Below are 22,500 nucleotides of genomic sequence, written 5' to 3'. Positions count from 1 at the left end.
GCTTGGATAATGCTTTTAGTGGGTCAGAGTCGTCAAGTTGGTCTGGCGCTGCTCTTTCGGGATAATCCACATGTTGGGTTAATTCGAATCGTTGCCAGGAAAAAAAAAGAATGTATGTGGGAAAGTGTTTTTATTTCCGTGTTCTATGTTTCTATGCTCCTCTCTGTGTACATGTCTGTCTGTGTGACGTTTAACACTTCTATGGCCTTATATTTGAGTGTATGTGTCTGAGCGAGTGTATTCTGCATGTATGTATATATTTGTTTTAATTCTGTGTTAACGTGTGCGCGTGTACCTTTATGTACAGATGTGTCAGTATGTCTGTAATGTGTATAGAGATTGAAAACGGAGGCGGATATGGTGTCTGACAGGCAGTTTTCAACATGCGTAAACTTTTATGTTTGCTTAACCTTTGTTTAACCTTTTTTATAACTAAACTGTGACATGGCTGGATATGCAGTCTCATTTTCTCATTTTCTCTCTCTCTCTCTCATTTTCTCTCTCTCTCTCTCATTCTCTCTCTCTCTCTCTCTCTCTCTCTCTCTCTCTCTCTCTCTCTCTCTCTCTCTCTCTCTCTCTCTCTCTCTCTCTCTCTCTCTCTCTCTCTCTCTCTCTCTCTCTCTCTCTCCTCTCTCTCCTCTCTCTCCTCTCTCTCTCTCTCTCCTCTCTCTCTCTCTGTCTCTCTTTCCTCTCTCTCTCTCTGTCTCTCTCTCTCTCTCTCTCTCTCTCTCTCTCTCTCTCTCTCTCTCTCTCTCTCTCTCTCTCTCTCTCTCTCTCTTTCTCTCTCTCTCTCTCTCTCTCTTTTTCTTTGTCTTCTTCCGTCTGTCTCTGGACATGCCTGAACTCTCATATTTGTTAAGCCTTTGTTTAGCTATTTTTTACTCAATAGTGATATGACTAGCGATTCCGTCTCTCTCTCTCTCTCTCTCTCTCTCTCTCTCTCTCTCTCTCTCTCTCTCTCTCTCTCTCTCTCTCTCTCTCTCTCTCTCTCTCTCTCTCTCTTTCTCTCTCTCTCTCTCTCTCTCTCTCTCTCTCTCTCTCTCTCTCTCTCTCTCTCTCTCTCTCTCTCTCTCTCTCTCTCTCTCTCTCTCTCTCTCTCTTTTCTTTGTCTTCTTCCGTCTGTCTCTGGACATGCCTGAACTCTCATATTTGTTAAGCCTTTGTTTAGCTATTTTTTACTCAATAGTGATATGACTAGCGATTCCTGTCTCTCTCTCTCTCTCTCTCTCTCTCTCTCTCTCTCTCTCTCTCTCTCTCTCTCTCTCTCTCTCTCTCTCTCTCTCTCTCTCTCTCTCTCTCTCTCTCTCTCTCTCTGTTTTTGTATCTGCCTATCTATTCGTCTATTCAATCTATCTATCTACTTCTCTTGTTTATACATGCTCATCATAAAACCGAACATAGGAAGGGCTCAACGGAGAGTAAAATAAGCAATTTGATATCTTGGGTGTAATAACAATCAGAGGAGGAAGAGGGGAAGGGGTGCGGGGAGGGGGAGGGAGGAGGAAGGAAGGATGGGAGTAGGAAGATGAGGAGGAGAGAGAGGAGGAAGGGGAGAAGAGGGGGAAGGGAGGAGAGGAGAGGAGGGGAAGGGGGAGAGGAAGGAAGGGAAGGGAGAAGAGGGGAGGGTAAAGGGGAGGAGGATAGGAGTGGGAAGGTGAGGAGGAGAGGAGAGGAGGAGGAAGGGGGAGAGGAGGGAGGGGAGAAGAGGGGAGGGAAGGGGAGAAGAGGAAGGGAGGGAAAGGGGGAAGAGGAGAGGAGGGGAAGGGGGAAAGGAAGGGAGGGGAAGGGGGAGAGGAAGGGAGGAAGGGGGAAGAGGAGAGGAGGAGGAAGGGGGGAGGAGGGAGGGAGGAGGAGAAGAGGGGAGGGGAAAATGGCAAGAGGAGAAGAGGGGAAGCGGAAAGAGGGAAAGAGAAGAGGAAGGAAAGGGAAAAGGAAAAAAGAGAGGAAGGGAGTCGAAGAGTGGAGGAAAAGGAGGGAAAAGAAATGAGGAAGGAGAGGATGCGAATGGGAGGGGGGGGGAGGATGAGCTTGTAGCTAAGCGTTGAAGAGGGGGAGGGGGAGGGTCGGGGGCGGGGGAGCGGGACCTGGCGAGAAAATTGAGGTGTGGCAGCCAATGCGATTGTCTTGAGAGAGGGGAGGGAAGGTGGGGAGGGGGGGCGGGAGGCAATGTGACGCTGTAATAGCCGACGTGACAATCAACACGAGATGGCCAGGTGATTTCGGACCCTCATCTCAACTCTTCTTCTCCCCCTTGTTCTCTCATCTGTTTATATTATTTTTTTATTTGTCTGTAGTCATCTTTGTTTGTCTCTGTTTTGGTGCTTCCTTCTCCATTCTTTCTTTATGCTGCTTTAGTATGTTCTCTCTTTCTTTCACCGTTTTTTATCCACGCTTCTTTCCATCCATTCTTTCTCCACTCTCTCTCCAGTTTCTTCTTCGTCTGCTGTCTTATTTCCCATGTGCCCCCTCCCCCCCCTTCTTTCCCTCCCCTCCCCCTCCTCCTCCCAAATACTTCCACGCTTCATGACTTGTATTTAAAAAGAAAAAAAAAATACTTCTCCCAAGCCAGTGTTCGTGCGCAGTGAAGCGTGAGTGCGCGGCGCATTCTCGGGCTTGATTGAAATTTGGAAGCGCTTACGGAGTGACCTTCTAACGGGCTGACCTTTTACGCTGGGGGAGGGGGGGGGGGAGTTAGAGGAGGGGGGGGTGGGGGGGAAGTGACATGGCGGTGGAAAAGTGACCGCAGAGATGGAAAAGCGACCCTCTTTCTCTGACCTTGATCCAGCCCATGACCTTTTTATGTTGCGAGGAGTGACCGTGTAGCTAGCGGGACCACGTGACCTTTACTAGCGCAAGAGAGAGAGAGGGGCGCGAGAGTAATTGAATTCTGATATTTACTTAATCCACAAACGCCGGTTTTATGCTGATGATGCGAGCGGCTTCGACGATGTCCACAACCTCCACGTGACCCTGGGAAACCCGACGTTTATCATGATGCAATGGCGGGGAGAGAGAGAGAGAGAAGGAAGAACTGGGAAAAGAGGGACATAAGAAGAAAAAAGGGAAGAGGGGGAGGAGGAGGGCGAAAAAAATGGTGAGACACGTGTAAGAAGAAGGAGAATGAAATATAGGGGAGGCATAAGGAAGGAAGAGAGAAAAGAACAAAATAATAGAGACGCCAGAAAGAAGGAGGACGACGGAATAAAAGAGAGACACAAGGAAGGAGGAGAAAGAGGCGAGGGACGAAATAAAGGAGGGTCACGAAAAAGGAGGAAGAGGGAGAGAAGGAAAAAAGAAAAAGAGGGACATTGGTGCGAACATAAATGAGAGAAAGGCATCAAGAAATAAGGAATAGTTAAAAATATGAAAGAAAAGAGAATGGAATGGAGATAAATATATTCGAAACCGGGTTTAGTCCGAAAGCGAAACAGCCCAAGAAAGAGGAAGAAATCAGAGTCGAAAGGTAGCAGAGGAGGAGGAGGAAGAGGAGGAGAAGGAAGAGGGAGGGAGGTGAGGGCGGCGTTAGGTTACCGTCCTGCAAATGCCATTGTGCTTTGATGAAGGCAATCGCCCGCGGCCTCCGACACCGGCATGACCTTCGTTCACGCGCCGCCCCCTCCCCCCACCCCACACACCCCACACCCCCACACCCCGCCCCCCGCCCCGCCATGCCCCAGCGCACCCTGTCCAGGATTCTGGGCGAGGGAGAAAGGGGCAGAGAGACGGACAAATAGGATAAAGAGAGGGATAGAGACAGAGTGAGCCTGAGCTGGACAGAAAGAGAGAGAGAGAGAGAGAGAGAGAGAGAGAGAGAGAGAGAGAGAGAGAGAGAGAGAGAGAGAGAGAGAGAGAGCGAGCGAGAGAGAGAGCGAGAGAGAGAGCGAGAGAGAGAGCGAGAGAGAGAGCGAGCGAGCGAGAGAGAGAGAGAGAGAGAGAGAGAGAGAGAGAGAGAGAGAGAGAGAGAGAGAGACAGAGACAGAGACAGAGACAGAGACAGAGACAGAGAGAAAGAAAGAGAAAGAGAGAGAGAGAGAGAGAACCCTGGGCAGCGAGGAAGGCGGAAGAGGAGGCAACGAGGAGGGAGTCCCTAAGGATTATAAAGCAAGCATTCTTCTCCTTCTCAGCGCCTGTCACACCTGTCAGATCTTGACGGCTCACCTGTCAGGTTCGAGTGACACTCAGCGGGCGTCGCCAAGTTGCTCGAGGCAGGTCCCTCGCGAGCCTGCGGTGACCCCCGAGTCCTTAAAGACGTCCTGGGGAGCCTACAAGGGGGCGAGGATTGCCGGGGGGGGGGGTTGGATGGGGGTCGCGGTGGAATGTCTGTTTTTTTTTCTTTTTTCTTTCTTTCTTTTTTTTTTTTTTTTTTTTTTTTTTTTTTTTTTATTTACTTCAGCCATTGCGATAAAGTTTTTTTTTTTTTTTTTACTTTTCTCCTCACTTTATTTGTAGTCTGCTTATTTTTGTATTCGTTTTTGTTTATTTATCTGTTTATTTCATTGTTCGTAGGGAGATGGAACTCTTCGTCTTCCCTTATTCCTCTTTATCACCTTATTGTTTCTTATCTTGAAAATAAGGAATCGATAGAAGGATTATAAATATAATGGATAAAAGAGGAGGATGAAGAATAAGAAACTGTGAATGGAAAAAAGGGTCATAAAAGCAAGAATAGAAGGGGATAAAAAAAAAGAAAATTAAATGAATATCAAAGAAGAAGAAGAAAAAAAACATGACCAAACAAACACACGAAAAAGCGATGAAACGAACAGAAAAAAAAATTGACTAAAACAAGGAGACAAAAAAAAATCCAAATAAAGAGAGTGGATACAAAGCAGCGCAAATAAAGATTAGATCGAAAATGATATAAGAAAAAATAGATCGAAAAGGATATGAGAAAAAAAATGATTGAAAAAGATATTATAAGAAAAAAATAGATCGAAAAAGATATTATAAGAAAAAATAGATCGAAAATGATATAAGAAAAATAGACCGAAAAGAACATTTAAAAAGAATAGATCGAAGAAGATAAAATAAAAATAGATCGAAGAGGATATAAAAAAAAATAGATCGAAAAGGACATAAGGAAAAGTAGATCGAAAGAGATCTAAGAAAAAGTAGATCGAAAAAGGATACAAGAAAAAAATAGATCGAAAAGGACATAAGAAAAAGTAGATCGAAAAACATACAAGAAAAAATAGCCCAAGAACATAAGAAAAAATAGATCGAAAAACAAACAAGAAAAAATAGCTCGAAAAACAGACAAGAAAAAAAATAGATCGAAAAAAAACATAACAAAAAATAGCACGAAAAAGAAATAAGACAAAAACAAGCAGAAAGGAAGACGTCCAGGGCAATCCCAGCGCCCCAAGACGACCCTCTCGAGACCCCTTCCTTCGACCTGCTTTTGTTTTTTGGCCGCCATTGGTTGCCGATAGACGGGGTGCTGTCGCGAGGGGGCGGAACGGGGGAAGGGAAGGGAAGGGAGGAAAGGGGAAAGGGGGAGGGAAAGGAAAGGGTGATATATCGGTGTATTTGCTTCGGTTCGTTTTGTTTGATTTTTGATTGTTTGTTTTGTTTTTGTTTTTTTTTCGTTTTTTGTTCGTTTGCGTCTTTTTTTGCATTTTTTGTTTTGTTTTATTGTTTTTCGTTTTTTTTTTTTTTTTTTTTTTCTTCTTCTTAAAGTAGGCGATGGAAAACTGAAAAAAAATAAAGGAAGCCATGAAGAAGAAACAATAAAACGAATGTAGGAAGGACAAGAAAGGGCGTGAAGCAAAGGGAGAAGGAGGAAAAGGGGTAAAGAATTTAGATTTCAAGGGAGATGGGGGTGGGGGGAGAGGGGCGGGAGGGGGAGGGGGAGGGGGGAGGGAGAGATGTAGAGGGGTCGTGGAGAATTGATTATCACGGCGTTGCCATCTGCGGCCTCACGCTTACTCCCTCAACTCCCTTTTGACTCCGCCCTCTCTTAAATTCACCCTTGCTTCCCTCCCTTTCTTCCCTTCCTCCGTTTCATCGCTTCCCTCCTTTCCTCTTTTTCTTCACTTTCTTCTTTTCCTCATTTTCCTTACTTTCTCCTCTTCCTCCTTTCCTCCTTTCCTCCTTTTCTTCACTTCCTCCCTTCCTTGCTTTCCTCACTTCCTCCCTTTTACCCTCTTCCTCCCTTTCTTCCCTTCCTCCCTTTCCCCCTTTCCCCCTTCCTCCCTTTCCTCCCTTTCCTTCCTTTCTCCCTTTCCCCCCATTTTTCCCCTTCCTCTTTTCCTCCTCCCCTGCTTTCCCTCCCTTCCTCCCTTCCTCCCTTTCTTCTCTTCCTCCTCCCCTGCTTTCCCTCCCTTCCTCCCTTCCTCCCTTTCCTCTCTTCTTCCTCCCTTGCTTTCCCTCCCTTCCTCCCTTTCCTCTCTCCCTCCCGCCCTGCTTTCCTCTCTTCCTCCTCCCCTGCTTTCCTCTCTTCCTCCTCCCCTGCTTTCCCTCCCTTCCTCCCTTCCTCCCTTTCCTCACTTCCTCCTCCCTTGCTTTCCCTCCCTTCCTCCCTTTCCTCTCTTCCTCCTCCCCTTCTTTCCCTCCCTTCCTCCCTTCCTCCCTTTCTTCTCTTCCTCCTCCCCTGCTTTCCCTCCCTTCCTCCCTTCCTCCCCTTCCTCTCTTCCTCCCCCCCTGCTTTCCCTCCCTTCCTCCCTTCCTCCCCTTCCTCTCTTCCTCCCCCCCTGCTTTCCCTCCCTTCCTCCCTTCCTCCCCTTCCTCTCTTCCTCCCCCCTGCTTTCCCTCCCTTCCTCCCTTCCTCCCTTTCTTCTCTTCCTCCTCCCCTGCTTTCCCTCCCTTCCTCCCTTCCTCGCTTTCCTCTCTTCCTCCTCCCCTGCTTTCCCTCCCTTCCTCCCTTCCTCCCTTTCTTCTCTTCCTCCTCCCCTGCTTTCCCTCCCTTCCTCCCTTCCTCGCTTTCCTCTCTTCCTCCTCCCCTGCTTTCCCTCCCTTCCTCCCTTTCCTCTCTTCCTCCTCCCCTGCTTTCCCTCCCTTCCTCCCTTCCTCGCTTTCCTCTCTTCCTCCTCCCCTGCTTTCCCTCCCTTCCTCCCTTCCTCGCTTTCCTCTCTTCCTCCTCCCCTGCTTTCCCTCCCTTCCTCCCTTCCTCCCTTTCCTCTCTTCCTCCTCCCCTGCTTTCCCTCCGTTCCTCCCTTCCTCGCTTTCCTCTCTTCCTCCTCCCCTGCTTTCCCTCCCTTCCTCCCTTCCTCCCTTTCCTCTCTTCCTCCTCCCCTGCTTTCCCTCCCTTCCTCCCTTCCTCCCTTTCTTCTCTTCCTCCTCCCCTGCTTTCCCTCCCTTCCTCCCTTCCTCCCTTTCTTCTCTTCCTCCTCCCCTGCTTTCCCTCCCTTCCTCCCTTTCCTCTCTTCCTCCTCCCCTGCTTTCCCTCCCTTTCTCCCTTCCTCCCTTTCTTCTCTTCCTCCTCCCCTGCTTTCCCTCCCTTCCTCCCTTCCTCCCTTTCCTCTCTTCCTCCCCCCCTTCTTTCCCTCCCTCCCGGCCGGAATGAGGGTCGAAAGCTTTATTACGTGAAGCTCTTTTGTCTCTTATTTGTGTCTTCCTGTCATGTCTTCTTTCTATCTGTCTCTCCCCCTTATCTTTCCTTCTTTGCTTTATTCTTCCTTTCTCTTTGCTATCATTTATCTGTTTATCTATCCTCATTCACATTCTCTTCCCTGATTTTTTTTTCCATTTATCTTTCGGTCTAACTGTGTGACGGTGTATTTGCGTGTCTGTTCTGGCAATCTTTATATCTATCCCTCTGTCCATCCACCAGATCTATCCATTTATCTAGTTGTGTATTTTACTTATTTATTTATCCGTTTATTCACTCATCCATCTATCTATCTATCCATTCATCCATCCATCCATCCATCCATCCATCCATCCATCCATCCATCCACCAGATCCATCCATTTATCTAGATGTGTATTTTACTTATTTATTTATCCATTCATTCACTCATCCATCTATCCATCCATCCATCCATCCACCAGACCCATCCATTCATCTAGATGTGTATTTTACTTATTTATTTATCCGTTTATTCACTCATCCATCTATCTGTCCATTCATCCATCCATCCATCCATCCACCAGATCCATCCATTTATCTAGATGTGTATTTCACTTATTTATTTGTCCATTCATTCACTCATCCATCTATCTCTCTATCCATTCATCCATCCATCCATCCACCAGATCCATCCATTTATCTAGTTGTGTATTTTACTTATTTATTCATCCGTTTATTCACTCATCCATCTATCGCTCTATCCATTCATCCATCCATCCATCCATCCATCCATCCATCCACCAGATCCATCCATTTATCTAGTTGTGTATTTTACTTATTTATTTATCCATTCATTCACTCATCCATCTATCTATCCATCCATCTATCCATCCATCCATCCATCCATCCATCCATCCATCCACCCATCCACCTACTCCTCTCCCTCCTCCCCTCCCCCCTTCCCCCCTCTCGCGACCTATCTTGACCCGAGCCGAGGCGAGAGCGGAGCACGAGGTCGCAGTCTTAGGTCAAGGCCGGTCAAAGGTCATGCTCCGAAAAGGTCAGATGCAAAGGACGTGATAATAGAAAGGGAGAAGAAATAATGGCGAAGGTGTTAGAATGCAGGAAGGGGAGAAATGAGGGAATGATAAGGATAACGATGATGATTGGTATAAGAAATGACACTGATGGTATAAATAAGAGGGAGAGCAAAGAGCAAGGGAACTAAGGCGAAAAGGAGGTGGAGGAGGCCGATAAAGAGGAGAGAAAGGGAGGAAAAGAAGAATAAAAGGCGAAGAATCGGGATGAGACGAGGAGCTAAGGGGGGGGGGGGCACGCAGGACCCACTTAGAGCCATAACGACTTCCTTTCTGTCCCGAAGCCTCTTGTCATCTCTTGAGGGGGGGGAGGGCGCAGGTGAGGGGACTTGTGCGGGTATATATGGGTATGTATAAGTATATGTGTGTGTGTGTGTGTGTGTGTGTGTGTGTGTCTGTGTGTGTGTGTGTGTATGTGTGTGTGTGTGTGTGTGTCTATATATATATATATATATATATATATATATATATATATATATATATATATATATATATATATATATATATACATGTTTGTGTGTGTGTGTATGTATGTGTGTATGTATGCATGCATGTATGTATCACCCACCCACCTACTCGCCCCCTGACACACGCACCCACCCACCCTCTCCTTTCCCGCTTCTCGCCCCTCCCCTTCCTCCCTCTCCCTCTCTCTTGCTTGGCGTTGCTCAACATTTGCATTTAGATATAAACTTGGTAAAAAAAAAAAAAAAAAACACGCACTCCGGTCAAGTTTCGTTTGATGAGTTGCGGTTTCTCGTCGCCTTTCCTCACCCTCTTTGCATCAATTATTCCCGACTTTATTTCCAGTTGTTTCCAGTTCTTCGTTTCCAAGCCTAACATTTTATTCGGTTCTGTGGTGTTTCTTTTATATGATTTCATTTTTTTTACTTTTTTTTTTTTTTTTTTTTTTTTTTTTTTTTTTTTTTTTTTTGTATTCTATCTTTCCCTCGCCTGGTTCAGAAATAACGATAATGATATTGATTTGATTTATGAATACACGTCATTCTTTTGTTTTGGAATACCCGGCGGCAAAATCAACTTTATATTTGCCGAAAGAAAACGAAATTGTGAGAAAGGGGAGAGAGACAGAAAGGATGTTACAGTGATTGGGCAATTTTTTTTTTATAGTAAAGAGAAAAGAAGAAAAAAAAATTAAGTTTACATTGTGTTCGGGTCTCTGCTCTCTGGCTTCCGTTTGATAAGAAGTGTTTTTCCCGCTTGTTGTGACGTTCTATGAAGTCTAAATTCAGCCCCTCGGCAAATTATCATGGAATGCCTCAGTATGCTCTCGGGTCATTACCTGGCCATGGGAAAAAAAACGAGCGAGTGGTTATTAGTACGGCACCTGTTTTTTTTCCTGCGCGAGAGAAGCACTTTATCGGTCTTCTCCACCTCCTTTTCGCCCGGGTTCTTATTATGGTTTTAATTCTCGTGTCAATTCTGCGCAACTTAATGATCTTTGGAATCGGTCTATATGTGATGTCGGTCTTCCGTCGGGATTAGAATAAATGGATGCGGGTTTTGTGGGGTGTATGTGCGAATGTGTGTGGGAAAGGGTGTGTTCGTGTCGCATGTGTACGGTAGACGTGTGATTTTGTGTGATTGCGTGCGTGTGCGTGCGTGTGTGTGTGTGTGTGTTTGCGTGCGTCTGTGTGTGTGTGTGTGTGAGTGAGTGTCAGTGCCTGTGTGTGTGTGTGTGTGTGTGTGTGTGTGTGTGTGTGTGTGTGTGCGTGTGTGTGTGTGTGTGCGCGAGAGAGAGAGAGAGAGAGAGTGGGTATGTGTGCGTGCGCGAGAGAGTGTGTGTGTGTGTATGCGACAGAGAGAGTGTGTATGTGTGTGTGATGACGTTATATGTTCATGCTTCAGTACCTAAACGTATAATTTGAACACGTGAGAGAAAAACATTGTTCAAAAATACATTTTCAGTTTATGGCAAATTATTAACGCAACAGCGGAGATGCGTGATTATAGGCTTATCTTATATGAAAATAACCCCCTGTCAGAATACATGTAACCCTTTTTTTCTCTTTTTTAATACTTACACTTAATACTTACGAACTTAATACTTACATTTTCTCTCTTTCTCCCTTTCCTCAGGTGAGTCGAGCAGAGTGTATTCAGGTGACCTTATGATAACAAGGAGTAAGTCAGACGAGAGACGACGCCATAGTGAAGAAGAGAAAAAAAAGGTAAGGCGCATGTTTATATCTTGTTTGCTTTTTCTTATCATTCTGCGCATTCTGTCGATTACGAAAGAAATTGTCTCGCAGAATTAAGTTTACAAGTCTTCGAGAATGTTATGATAGTGTGTTTAGTCTTCGTTTTAAGACCGGTTTTCGTAATGGCTGTGCGGATAAACGGAGCGGCAGACGACGTGCCCGAGATAGAGGAGTTGGAAGGCGGGGGATTATATACAGTGGCCGAAGAGTGCTTTAGATATTTTTAGTGCGTATATGTTTGTGTCTATGTTGTTGTTGTTTTTTTTTTGTGTGTGGGGGGGTTGTTTGTTGCCTCGTGTGTTTGTGTTTGAGTGTGTGTGTGTGTGTGTGTGTGTGTAGGTGTGCGTGTGGGTGTGGGTGTGCGTGTGTCGTGTGTCGTGTGTGGGTGGGCGTGGATGTGTGTGTGTGCGTGTGTGGGTGTGTGTGGGCGTGGTTGTGTGTGTGTGTAGGATAAAGCTGATGTATAGAATGTACATTAATATGAATGCAAAACTCACGACACAGTTAAGAGTGGAAAGGGAGAGGAGGAACGGAGGGAGGGGGAGGAAGCAAGAGAAAGAGAAGTGCGTGAGGTAGATAGAAAGAAAGGAAGAATGCACGAATGGATGAAAGGCGGAGTAAAAAGAGGGATACTAAAAACACATTTGTCCAAATTATAAATATTTCAGCATTATGCACCGCATGTAATCTTATAGTTGACATTTTCTATCAGTTTTTGAAATAAAACACCGCTACTCCATTCTGGTCACGTTTTCCCGCCCCAGTTCAAATTTCAGCGCCATCTAATCGCGTTGAAAGTGGTGGTATAGTTTTGTTGTTTTTATCACTCTTCTTATTATGATTTTAATTCTCGTGCCATTTCTGCGCAATTTGATAAACGTCATTCGTTATGCCATGTTTTGTTCATTATTATTTCTAAACTGTAACCGCCATTATTATCATTGGTGGAAATTTCAACTTATAATCGGGTTTGGGGTGTTGTCGCCAGCAAATATTCCTTATCTATTTATTTAGCTTATTTATTTATTTATTATAAAACAGTAACTTTTACGTAATATTGACATTCGATGTTTTTTTTTCTTATGCTTCGCCATCCGCAAGAGCTGGTTCCCCTTTTCTCAGCGACCCGAAGGAGGTGAAGGTGACGGCAAAGCTATGGAGGATCTGAACCCACATTGTTCTGGGTCAGGCCGGAAAGAAGGATCATGGAGGAGCTTAAGCGTCTTCGGGGATTTATAGCGCTGCTCTTTTGTCTTTTTTTTTTGGTCGACTGATGCTCTTTTCGTGTATCTTTCGTCTACGTTCTTGGCACGTGTTTGTTTCTGACAGTTTTCTTCGTATTTCAGTGATTTTTAAGTGATCTGGCTTATTTTACAAGGAAATTCGTAGCGATTGCTCGCCCGTTAGCGATGAGATGGAGTACACGGCAGCATATCGACCGCGAAAGCCAAAAAAGCGTTGTGCCGTCTCCAAAGGTCGAGAGGTCAAGCTCCACAGGAAGAGGTGGAGCTCTTTGTGCGTCGACTCTCCTCTCGGTGCATCGTTTACTCGACCTCTTGTCTTTCCGGGCCCCTTCCTTTTCTCTCCGTCCTTTCTTTTTATTCCCACTCTGTCTTTTTTTTTTTTTTTTTTTTTTTCTTTTTTTCTTTTTTTTTTGGGGGGGGGAGTGAGTGCGAGATTTTTTCTTTCTTTCTTTCTTTTTAACTTTCGTCGCTTTATTGGAATCGTTTTTTTATATCGTGATGGTTTGTTTGTAAAGGTTCTGATTGTACTGTTTTGGGGTCTGTTGTTCATATTGTTACCGGTTATTATTCTGATAATGTTTATTGATGACGTCATCGTCACCATCACTTCGAGTTCTCACTGGTTTGGAAATTGTTTTCTATACAACCTTCTACGTGTCGCAATATTTCTCAGTTGTTAGACTTTATGCAAATAGTTCTCACATTACTCTCTGTGTCAGTGTTTATCAAGGGGATTAAAAGTAGCCAGGAAAGTTCAATCTACGAGCTCATAAAGTTATTAGGACGCTTTATTGTAAGTTACGTATGTGTGTTCGTACATATCTGCGCCTGTTTGCGTATTTGTCTGCTTGTATACTAATTTATTAACGTGTATCTTGTTCGTAAAGGTATAGTTATTACTGAGTTGTAGCACGGTGTAGTACGATATGTGAATGAAGGTATGTAAGCAAAAAAAAAGTGGAGTATTCCGGGATATACAAACAGCATCCAAACAGAAACTAACAGATCCAGTCGATAAAAAGTAGGCAGCACCCGCGGGAAAATGTTCAGGGATAACGAGCTTACAAAACTATTCCCGAAACTTTTGAAAATGAGTATAAAAAAAAAGCATATATAAATTTCGAGTTACTCTCGTGTGTGTTTTTTTTTTTTTTTTTTTGTGCGTGTTCGGAGATATGAGCCAAACATGGAACTTTTCGTGATAATGCACCTCTCTCTCTCTCTCTCTCTCTCTCTCTCTCTCTCTCTCTCTCTCTCTCTCTCTCTCTCTCTCTCTCTCTCTCTCTCTCTCTCTCTCTCTCTCTCTCTCTCTCTCTCTCTCTCACCCTCCCTCCCTCTCTCTATATAACTCTATGTATCTCAATCTATCTATATCCATTTGTCTATCTTTGACTATCTATCTTTCTACCTACCAACATACCTACCTATCTATCCTTCTATCTTTTCCCTTCCTCTCCCTCATCCTTTAATATTCATTCTTATAACTGCGATTAAAAGATATGTAGATTTTGCATCAATAAAACATTCTGTAATAGGAAAGTGATATCTTATGAAAAAGAAAGAAAGTGGAAGCGGAGCAGGAACAGAGAAGGGCCTGAACAAAGAGAGAGAGAGAGAGAGAGAGAGAGAGAGAGAGAGAGAGAGAGAGAGAGAGAGAGAGAGAGAGAGAGAGAGAGAGAGAGAGAGAGAGAGAGAGAGAGAAGGGTTGGGGTTGGTAATAAAAGGGAAAGTAGAATGGAAGAAAGAGGGAGGTGGGAAGTAAAAGGCAGAAAGAGAGGGAGATTTAAAAGAGGAAGGGGGAGAGGGTGAAAAGAGAGATCATGTATCAACATCGAACCGTCTTTAGTACAAGGGAATCCGAGACACAAATGATTATCCATGAAGTGTACAGAAATGGGCGGGTAATTTGAGCTGTTTTGTATATGCTTTTGTGAGAGAGTTAACAGTAAAAATGTTAGCGTCGGAAAACATGTTCTCCCGATGCAGCGTTGTTTTAACGGTAGACCGCTCCTTACTGGGTCTGATTTTCGGGGATTCGGGACTCAACACAAATTCACTTGTCACTTATGAACAGCTAATGGCAGTAAATCAGACATCGGAAAGTTATCGAATGACAAACGGGCCACATGGCCAGCGTTTTTGTAGTAGCGAGGGGTCACAAGCGCATACATCTGGCAGCCGCGCGACGTAAGGCTTCACTGTTCAGCGATGATCAGTGTTACACTGACAACGGTCGTGAGAGGAGCGCCAGTGGAACGCGCGTCGATTCGCCCGACGCTCTTGTGAGTGAAACGCGCAGAAGAGGCCCGGTGCTGCGTGTGTTCGTGCCTCGAGTGCTTTCGAATGCGATGAAATAGATAGGCCTATGTGTGCTGTGCTTGCCAAATGCTAGTGAAGTACGAACTGCGGCGCTGCATAAGTTTCAGTTAAATGAGAGAGAAAACCAAGTGGAAAGAGCAAAACGCAGTGGGAAATATGAAATAGATGTGTAAAAAAAAATTTCCTTCAGTGAGGGAAGTGCTTGAATACAACGCGCGAAGTGGGAGAGGATTGCAAAGACCATTAAACAGGATTCCATGAATTATCCAGGGGTTTAATCCAGCTTCGATTGCCACTGGAGGCAGGAGGACCCCGCCGCGGCCTGCACCTCCTTCCCGTGGCGACACGAGGCGGGTATGGAAAGTAGGCCTATGTCTGCTCCGGGAAGGATGGGAGGCGGCCCATGTGAGAATTGTGTGCTAATGGAGGAATACCGCTTAAGGGGAGAGCGGAGAGGAACTGCCGAGGCCCACCTCCAAGCCGACATATTTGGTAACAAAAATCTCGTATTTCTCCTTCGCAAAGGATCCCGCGCTTTTATGCGAGTCTACCGGCCCTGGTACGTTCTCGTGTCTCCTGAGGCCGATGTGCTTCCCTGAGGGCGTGTACGTAGACTCGTGCGCTCCTCGGTATCTGTGTATGCCTTTGTGTACATGGCAGTCATTTGCGTCTTTGTAGGTGTACATGAGAGTGTCCGAGACGAGCGTAGAGTGACTGGAACGGGCGTAGAGTGAGAAGGGCGTGGAGGGCCTAAGACGGGCGTTCCAAGTGCGAAGGGCCTGCTCATGACACTTGTAGCTGAGGCTGTTTTTTGCTGCCGGTTCGATACGGAGTCGTTTAGGTCTTTATTTGCATACCTGAGTTAGTGCTCTCACTTTCCTGCTGCGAAGGTCCCCGGCTGTATGTGAGGGGCGTGTGCTCTCACACCTCACTCACGCGGGTGCAGAGTTCGGCGCACGTATCCATCCAAGGAAACATGCAGTGTGTGTGCGTGTCTACAAGTTGCGTGCGTCTCTTCAACCAGCCACCGCAATTTCTGACATAATCGATTTCCGATGCAATCCATCAACTCGAGAAACCGCTACGCAAGTCACCAGCTGGGATCCATCAACCTCGTAGGCGCGGTGGCGGGTTATCACTCACAGGTGTCTAGCAGGTGTGTGTGTGTTTACGTGCGTGTGTGTGTGTATGTGTGTGTGTGTGTCTATATGCGTATGTGTGTGTCTGTGTCTGTGACTGTGTCTGTGTGCGCTTGTCCGTGTTTATTTCCAAGGGTATTTAAAGCGAGGTGTCTGTGCGTGCGGTGGGACGGCAGGGTGCTTGGAGTGGTCGGCCTTGATAAATGTCACGGCTTTCCATTTCAGCGTGGAGTTTGCGCTCTAAAATGTTCCCGTTATTACGATGATCATCATTTGCCATGAAGACTTGTTGCTACTTTATCATCTGGATTGCAATGTATTACGTAATACTCTTTTCAGCTCAACCTCAATCACTGTTGCCATTCATACGAACCTGGGATAAAGAACTCCCACTGAATAATAAAATGCCCTTAAAGTTAGTGTGTCGCACTATTTTCAGCTTTATTCTCGCGTTCTGAGGGAAGGCTCTCGTATACCTCCCGACAGTAAAGGGGATGGCACTATACTGCATCATGCCCTCATTACGATGATAAGGTGAATAGATGAGTACCGGCTTCACAATACATAAAAAAATCTCGAGATAAATGGAACGAGAATTTAATTAACCTGCTGACTGAGGCAAGCGGACGCGGGTGACAAGTGGAGTTTCAACACGGAAACGATGTCAGGAAGCAAGAAACGGTGGGGGGAAACGTTCAGCTAAATGAGTGTTGTGCGTTAAATACAAGCCGCACATATGGACACACGAGTACGCACACACACATACACGCGTACGCACACAGCTGCTGGAGCTCTGTTGGCGGCCGGCGTCTGGAGTGGCGAAAGATCATCAATTTCCTCGTGACGTCAAAAGATTCCTTTAACGGGATTTCTTCTCGGTGATTTTTTCTCGGATTTTTTTCGCTGTTTTTCCCCCTCTGGAAGTTCGGGATCGTTGTCATCTTATCCTCTGCCTTTTATCTTGGCGCTGAGGAGTTATCTATCTATCTGTCTTGTCTGTCTACCTACCTATCTGTCTATCTCTTCTCCTTCTTCATCGTCGTCTCCATCTTCTCCTTCTTCTTCTTCCCCTTTTCCCCTCAGTTTTCCCAGCCACAACACGTCTGGCGGCCCAGTGACTAAACAAACCTGATATGTGATTTATATTACCACAGAACCGTTGCCTGGCGTCTGTGCCATCCATACACGGTCCCTCCCTTCCCCCTTTCTCCCTTCCCTCTTTCTCCCTTCTCTCTTTCTCCCTTCCCCCTTTCTCCCTTCCCCCTTTCTCCCTTCCCTCTTTCTCCCTTCCCTCTTTCTCCCTTCCCTCTTTGTCCCTTCCCTCTTTCTCCCTTCCCCCTTTCTCCCTTCCCTCTTTCTCCCTTCCCTCTTTCTCCCTTCCTCGCCATTCACCCTTCGTCGCTTCGCTTCCCCCTTGTTCTGTTCTCTGTTGTTGTTATGGTAATTATCTGTTTTTTTAACATTATCATTTTACTCATTTTAATTGCTAATTTCATGTCTAGTGTGTGTGTGTTTGTGTGTGTTTGTGTGTGTGTGTGTGTGTGTGTGTGTGTGTGAGTGTTCCCTTGTTGTGGCTATTATTTGACCTTTAACTTCCCCCCCCCCCCGCTTGCCCTCCCTCCCCGCACCTAAATTAGTGTGATGGAGGAATAAAGGTAGGGAGGGCGTGTCGGCAGGCAGGGGGTAAGGGAGAAGAGTGATTGCAGGGGAGCCTCGCACACTGGCAGGGCGAGGGAAAGAGGGGAGAGAGAGGGCGGGGGTGAGGGCGAGGGTGGGGGCAGGGGAGGATTGATGGGGAGCTGGAATTGCGATTGGGCGAGGGTCGGGGAGAGGACAGTGGGGAGAGGAGATGGATGAGGATGGGGGTACAGAGGGATATTTAAGGGCGAATGGGCGCTGTGCGTGGGTAACTTCGCGAAAGGTAAATAAACGTTTTGAGGGCAGGATGCTACCGCTGGATGGGCAGGACGCGAGCTGGGGAGGCTGGGTTAAGGGGACGAGGGAGAAGAGGGGAAGGGTGATAAACGCTGAAAAGGGGAGCCGCTGATAAACGATACGAGGGCTTCTGATAAATGTTTAGGATAGGGAGGCTGAACGTTGAGGGTCCTTAGGATAAACGTCTGAGGGCAATAACGCCAACGTTTGTCACGGCGGCGATAAAAGTTAAGAGGCAGAAGATAAACATTTAGAACGCTGGTGATATGTCAGGCCCATAAAGGAGAAGGAATATTACAAGAGCAAGAGCTGTTTAGTTGTTTCTATTTTTGAACTCGAAAAACAAAGGGCGACAGCGGTGTGCGTGCGAGGCTACACGGAAATCTTTTATTATTCGAAAAGTTTATAGATTGTCTTTGACTTCTCGGAATATATTAGTTTACTTCGTCTCGTTATGGCGGTTATTTTGTAAGATAGTTTTAATGACGGGGCAGTAATTCTGGGAATAAGATTTGGTATTCAAATTTAAAATCCTGTTTTGAACATTTGAAAGATGCATTCCCTTATACGCGCCGCAGCCTCCACGCTCCCCGCCGCCTCTTTGTCTCGCCTGACTTTGATAAGGCAAAATATAACGACTGTAATTCAGGACAAATTGGGAGTCGGAAGGTGATAGAGATGAAAGAAGGAAGAAATTATAGAAGGACACGCAAATAAACCATTATTAATGTCACAGGAATGGAGATAATTTTTTGTGCGTTTGTGTGTGAACGTGTGCGTAGTGTGTGTGCTTCCAAAGGCAGGCAAACGATCGAGTGAACTAGTCCGCCCTCCCCCTCCGCCCTCCCCCTCATCTCCTCCCTAACATGTCTAAATATAATTTGGTATCGACCAGGTGGGCGAGGTAAGTGGGTGGGTGTGTGGTTGGTTAAGGTGCCCCTCCCCCTTGCATTATCCCTCATTTATTTAGGCTCTCCCATGTTCTCTTCGTTTTATTGTTGGCCTTCCTCGCGTTCTGGAGAAAGAGGAGATGGAGAAGGGAAGAAAGGAAGGAAGCAAGAGCCATGCACAAACTTCGGCAGAGATACGAACCAATTTTCCTTCGGGACTGATAACACTTTCCCATAAAGAAAGTTGGCGATTGAGTGTTCACAGTGATTAAAGGAAATGCGATTTAAAGAATTGCGAGAGAAAAGTCTATCATGACAAGGGAATGGCGAGGAGAGGAAAAATGGTGATAAAAAATTATTTGAGATTTATTTTCGTAAACCGGACCCGAGGGACAGGGAACAACGACCCGAGTTGGAAATAAAGTTCATTTATGTACGTCGGTTCAAGCCGAGGCATTCTGGTTCTGGTAACACAGCGCCAGCTCTTCGCCTGCGCAGCCAGGTGAATGACACATGCAAAGGTGATGCTGGTACAGATGTCTTGCCACGCTCTCCCTTTCTCTTTCTTTTTATCTTTCTCTATCTCCCATTCCAACTGTATTCACCGGCACCTTCTCGTTTTCTCTTTCTTTTTTTTCAAAATTTCTTCTCCCATTGGGTTTATCTTGATGTTCTTTTTCTTCTCTCTTCCACTGCATCTCCTCAGTCTTATTTACCGTCTCCCCCTCCCACCCCCTCCCGCCCCTTCCCCCGTGTCGGGCTGTCTGCGAGTCACGGTCTGCTTGGGCGCGTGAAACGTCATCTTGGCGTGAATTATTGATTATGAGCGTCTTAGGAACGTGGCCGTGATTAAGCGACCTGTTAGAAGCCTTGATTCGGATCCAGACTCGACTCCGAATCCGGACTGGGTGAATTAGACCCGGTTATCCGCACACGACTCGAAAAAATGACGAAGGCGAGGCTCTGTCCATCCGCTCGTCCTCGGCGCTCCGTCCTCTATCCCTCCGACGCCCGTGGCACAACCGATCACATCCGCCACCGCGCCGCCCGTCTCAGATAACGCCCACGTGCCGCCCACTCCCTCCCACACCCTCTTCTTCTGCCCTCTTCCTTCTCCCCCCATCCCTCCCCGCCCTGTCTCCCCTTTCTAATTCCCTTATATCCCTCCCTGTTTCTCCCGTTCTTTCCCCCTCTCTCCCTGTCTTCATATTAGTACCACCCGCAGCGTCCTCCCCATTCCCCCCTCCCCCCTCCCCCATCTCTCTTTACACTGCTACTCATTCCAGACTAATTGGAGATTCACGCTGTAAAATTAATTACTCTTGATAATTAGGACGGGATTTCTGGAGTGATATTTCGAGGTCGTGTAACATTATCTTGTCGTCGCTGCACGTCCGCTCTTGGAAGGGGTGGGGAGAGGGAGGGGTGGGGAGAGGGAGGGGGAGGGAGCGATAGGGAGGCAGGGGGAGGGGGACCAAGGGCCAGGGGGAAAGGAAGTTTGTGCTGTATCTCTAGAGACTGAATGCGTTTGCTTTTTTATTGTTTGTTAGTTGTTTTGCTCGGATTTGTTTGTGCTCTTTTGTGAAAATGTGGATTCGAGTTTGGGCGTTTCTCTTTTGTTTGTTTTCAAGACGTTGTATTTGCACCGTCCTTGAGAAAAACTGCATTCGTTTTTCCTTCTCTGATTCAGTCCTTCGAAAGTAAAGTTCACCGTTAGCACAGTCTTTTCACATCATTGCCAAGAGCGCCCTGATCCTTGCACATAAAAAGATTATTTAAAAAATGTACCTTTCAGACCGCCCAAGAAGCCAGCTGGATTTCGTCATCTCTCGAGTTAAAGTGAACAATCCAAGAGGTCAGCTTCGCGCTCTTTCAACTTTCCTTCATTAACCACCAATAGTAATAAACGCCAACGTGACCTTTCCAGTGTCCCCGGCTATTTACCCTAATTAACACCAGTTGTTAATTTGCACTTTCAATTGAAGCCTCGTCCTTGAAGCCGATCAGCGTCGAGTTCCAGGCAGATTTGCTCTTCGGTAAATTGGGCAGCAGCAAGAAAAGCCTTTGTTTGGAGCGCTTGTAGACTCAGCGGGTCGAGGAATAAGTGGACTGCCTTTTCAGAAGATAGTTAGAAGGCCTCTTTTTTGGTATAAATGAGAGCATTCCCGTGGCCTTGATCTTTTTCAAACGTTTTAGTGTGGACGTTCTTTTTTAATGTCAAAATGAGTAATGGTGATAGACTGTCTGGAGCGAGGTAACGTTTTTTATATTTGAAAAAAAAGGAATTCCTGCTTTGAGAGTCAGTTTTGTTGTTTTTGGACATGTGATGAGGATCAACAAGAAAAGGGAACATGACCTCTAAGCTGTAGGTACGTCTGTGTGTACTACTGGCTTCACAATATCAGCATAATTTATGGTAAGCAAGATTGATCGGGTAGCTGAGGTTGGTGTTTTGTAAATCATTAATAAATCTCTCTCTCCCTCATTTTCTCTCTCTCCTTTTACTCTCTCCCATCCTCCCTCCGACTCCGCCACCCCTCTTGCCCTTCCCTCCCTAGCCTGCTCTCTCCCTCCATCCCACTTCGCCACCCCTATGCCCTTCTTCCCTACCCTCCTTCCTCCTTCCCTCCCTCCCTCTTAATAACCCTCTCGCGCACACCCTCCGGAGAGAGAGGAAGCGGAGTCGAGCAGCGTCCTGTAGCAGATCTTAACGAGCCGAAGGGCAAACACTCCGCCACCCCGCTGCATGTAGGCCTAAGGTGCCGGAGTAGAACGGAGGAAAACCCGTTCTTCCCACTTCCAGAGGACGCTGCATTAGGCACGTTGATTTCCCTCTCCCTCGACCCTTTTACCTTCTCTCCGCTCCAACACCCCCCCCCCTACCTCCACCATTGCGGCTTTCGGAATATAAAACCGAATAAATGGAAGATTGGGGAAGCCAGTTGAGGTTTCTTATTGGTCTGTATCGGGTCGGGGATCGGCAGGCTTCGGTTCATTGGGCGGGCACGGCTCTGAAAGCGGGAGGAGGGGGCGGGGGAGAGAACCCTGCTGACGGGCGTGAACAGGGAAGTGGGCGTTGTGGTGTTGTTGGTTGTGTGACTGAACAATGGACAGTGCTGTGTAGGGGCGGGACGAGTGTTTCAAGTTACAGGACTTTGTTGTTTTTTTCTTTTCTTGTTTTTATCTGATGGCTTTTGATACGTTGTCTTTAATGCTCAACCATTTTTTTTTTTTTTTGTCTTTTCTTTATATTTCACGAGAGACGGGCATAGAGACAGACATAGAACACAGGAGAGATGGAGAGAAAGATATCTCTTTCAAGAGGGAGAAACAAGCAGTCAGACCAGGAAACAGAGAGAGAGAGGGAGAGAGAGAGAGAGAGAGAGAGAGAGAGAGAGAGAGAGAGAGAGAGAGAGAGAGAGAGAGAGAGAGGGGGGGGGGGAGGAAGAGAGAGATACAGACAGACAGACAGACAGCTTCTTGAGGACTTCTGACGTACACATGCTCTAAATTTGTCGGGAGTGTATCCGTGTGCGCCATATGACTGGTCGAGAAGAGGACCCGAACAGAGTCCGTTGTTCCCCCTTCAGCGCCGCCATGGAACGAGGGGGATCCAGCCTTCGGGGTGCTGAAGGGCGCTGATATGTGTATTGTATGTACTGCAAACAATAGAATGGGTTTTATACAAATGACTAGTGTTGGGTTTAACAACATCGGTATGGGCGTGAGAATCCGGATAAGCACGGTGAGGTAGAACACACATTAGCAGGCGGGGGCGTGTACCTTCGCTCTCCTCGGGTCCAGGGGGAGTAGGGGGGGGCGGAGTACTTGCCTGCAGGTAAACAAACGCCGAGTGTGTTTACTTACACCTCCTCATCACTCGCCTTTTCTCCAGCTCATATCGCTTTCTCTTTCTCTCTCTCTCTTTCTCTTTCTCTTTCTCTTTCTCTTTCTCTTTCTCTTTCTCTTTCTCTCTCTCCCTCTCTCTCTCTCTCTCTTCTCTCTTTCTCTCTCTCTCTCTCTCTCTCTCTCTCTCTCTCTCTCTCTCTCTCTCTCTCTCTCTCTCTCTCTCTCTCATTCTCTCCCACTTTCTCTCTTTCTCTCTCTCTTTCTCTCTCTCTCTCTCTCTCTCTCTCTCTCTCTCT

General features: G+C 46.4%; 1 protein-coding gene across 2 annotated transcripts in view; it reads left to right on the top strand.

Annotated features, from left to right (window-relative positions):
- Nucleotides 1-22,500, top strand: part of Ent2 (Equilibrative nucleoside transporter 2) — a 480,097-nt gene that overhangs the window by 387,352 nt on the left and 70,245 nt on the right. The gene's annotated exons all lie outside the window — the stretch shown is intronic.

The sequence above is a fragment of the Penaeus vannamei genome, chromosome 34, assembly GCF_042767895.1.
Source record: "Penaeus vannamei isolate JL-2024 chromosome 34, ASM4276789v1, whole genome shotgun sequence".
Lineage (NCBI taxonomy): Eukaryota > Metazoa > Arthropoda > Malacostraca > Decapoda > Penaeidae > Penaeus > Penaeus vannamei.
This window is presented reverse-complemented; position numbering and strand designations above follow the sequence as displayed.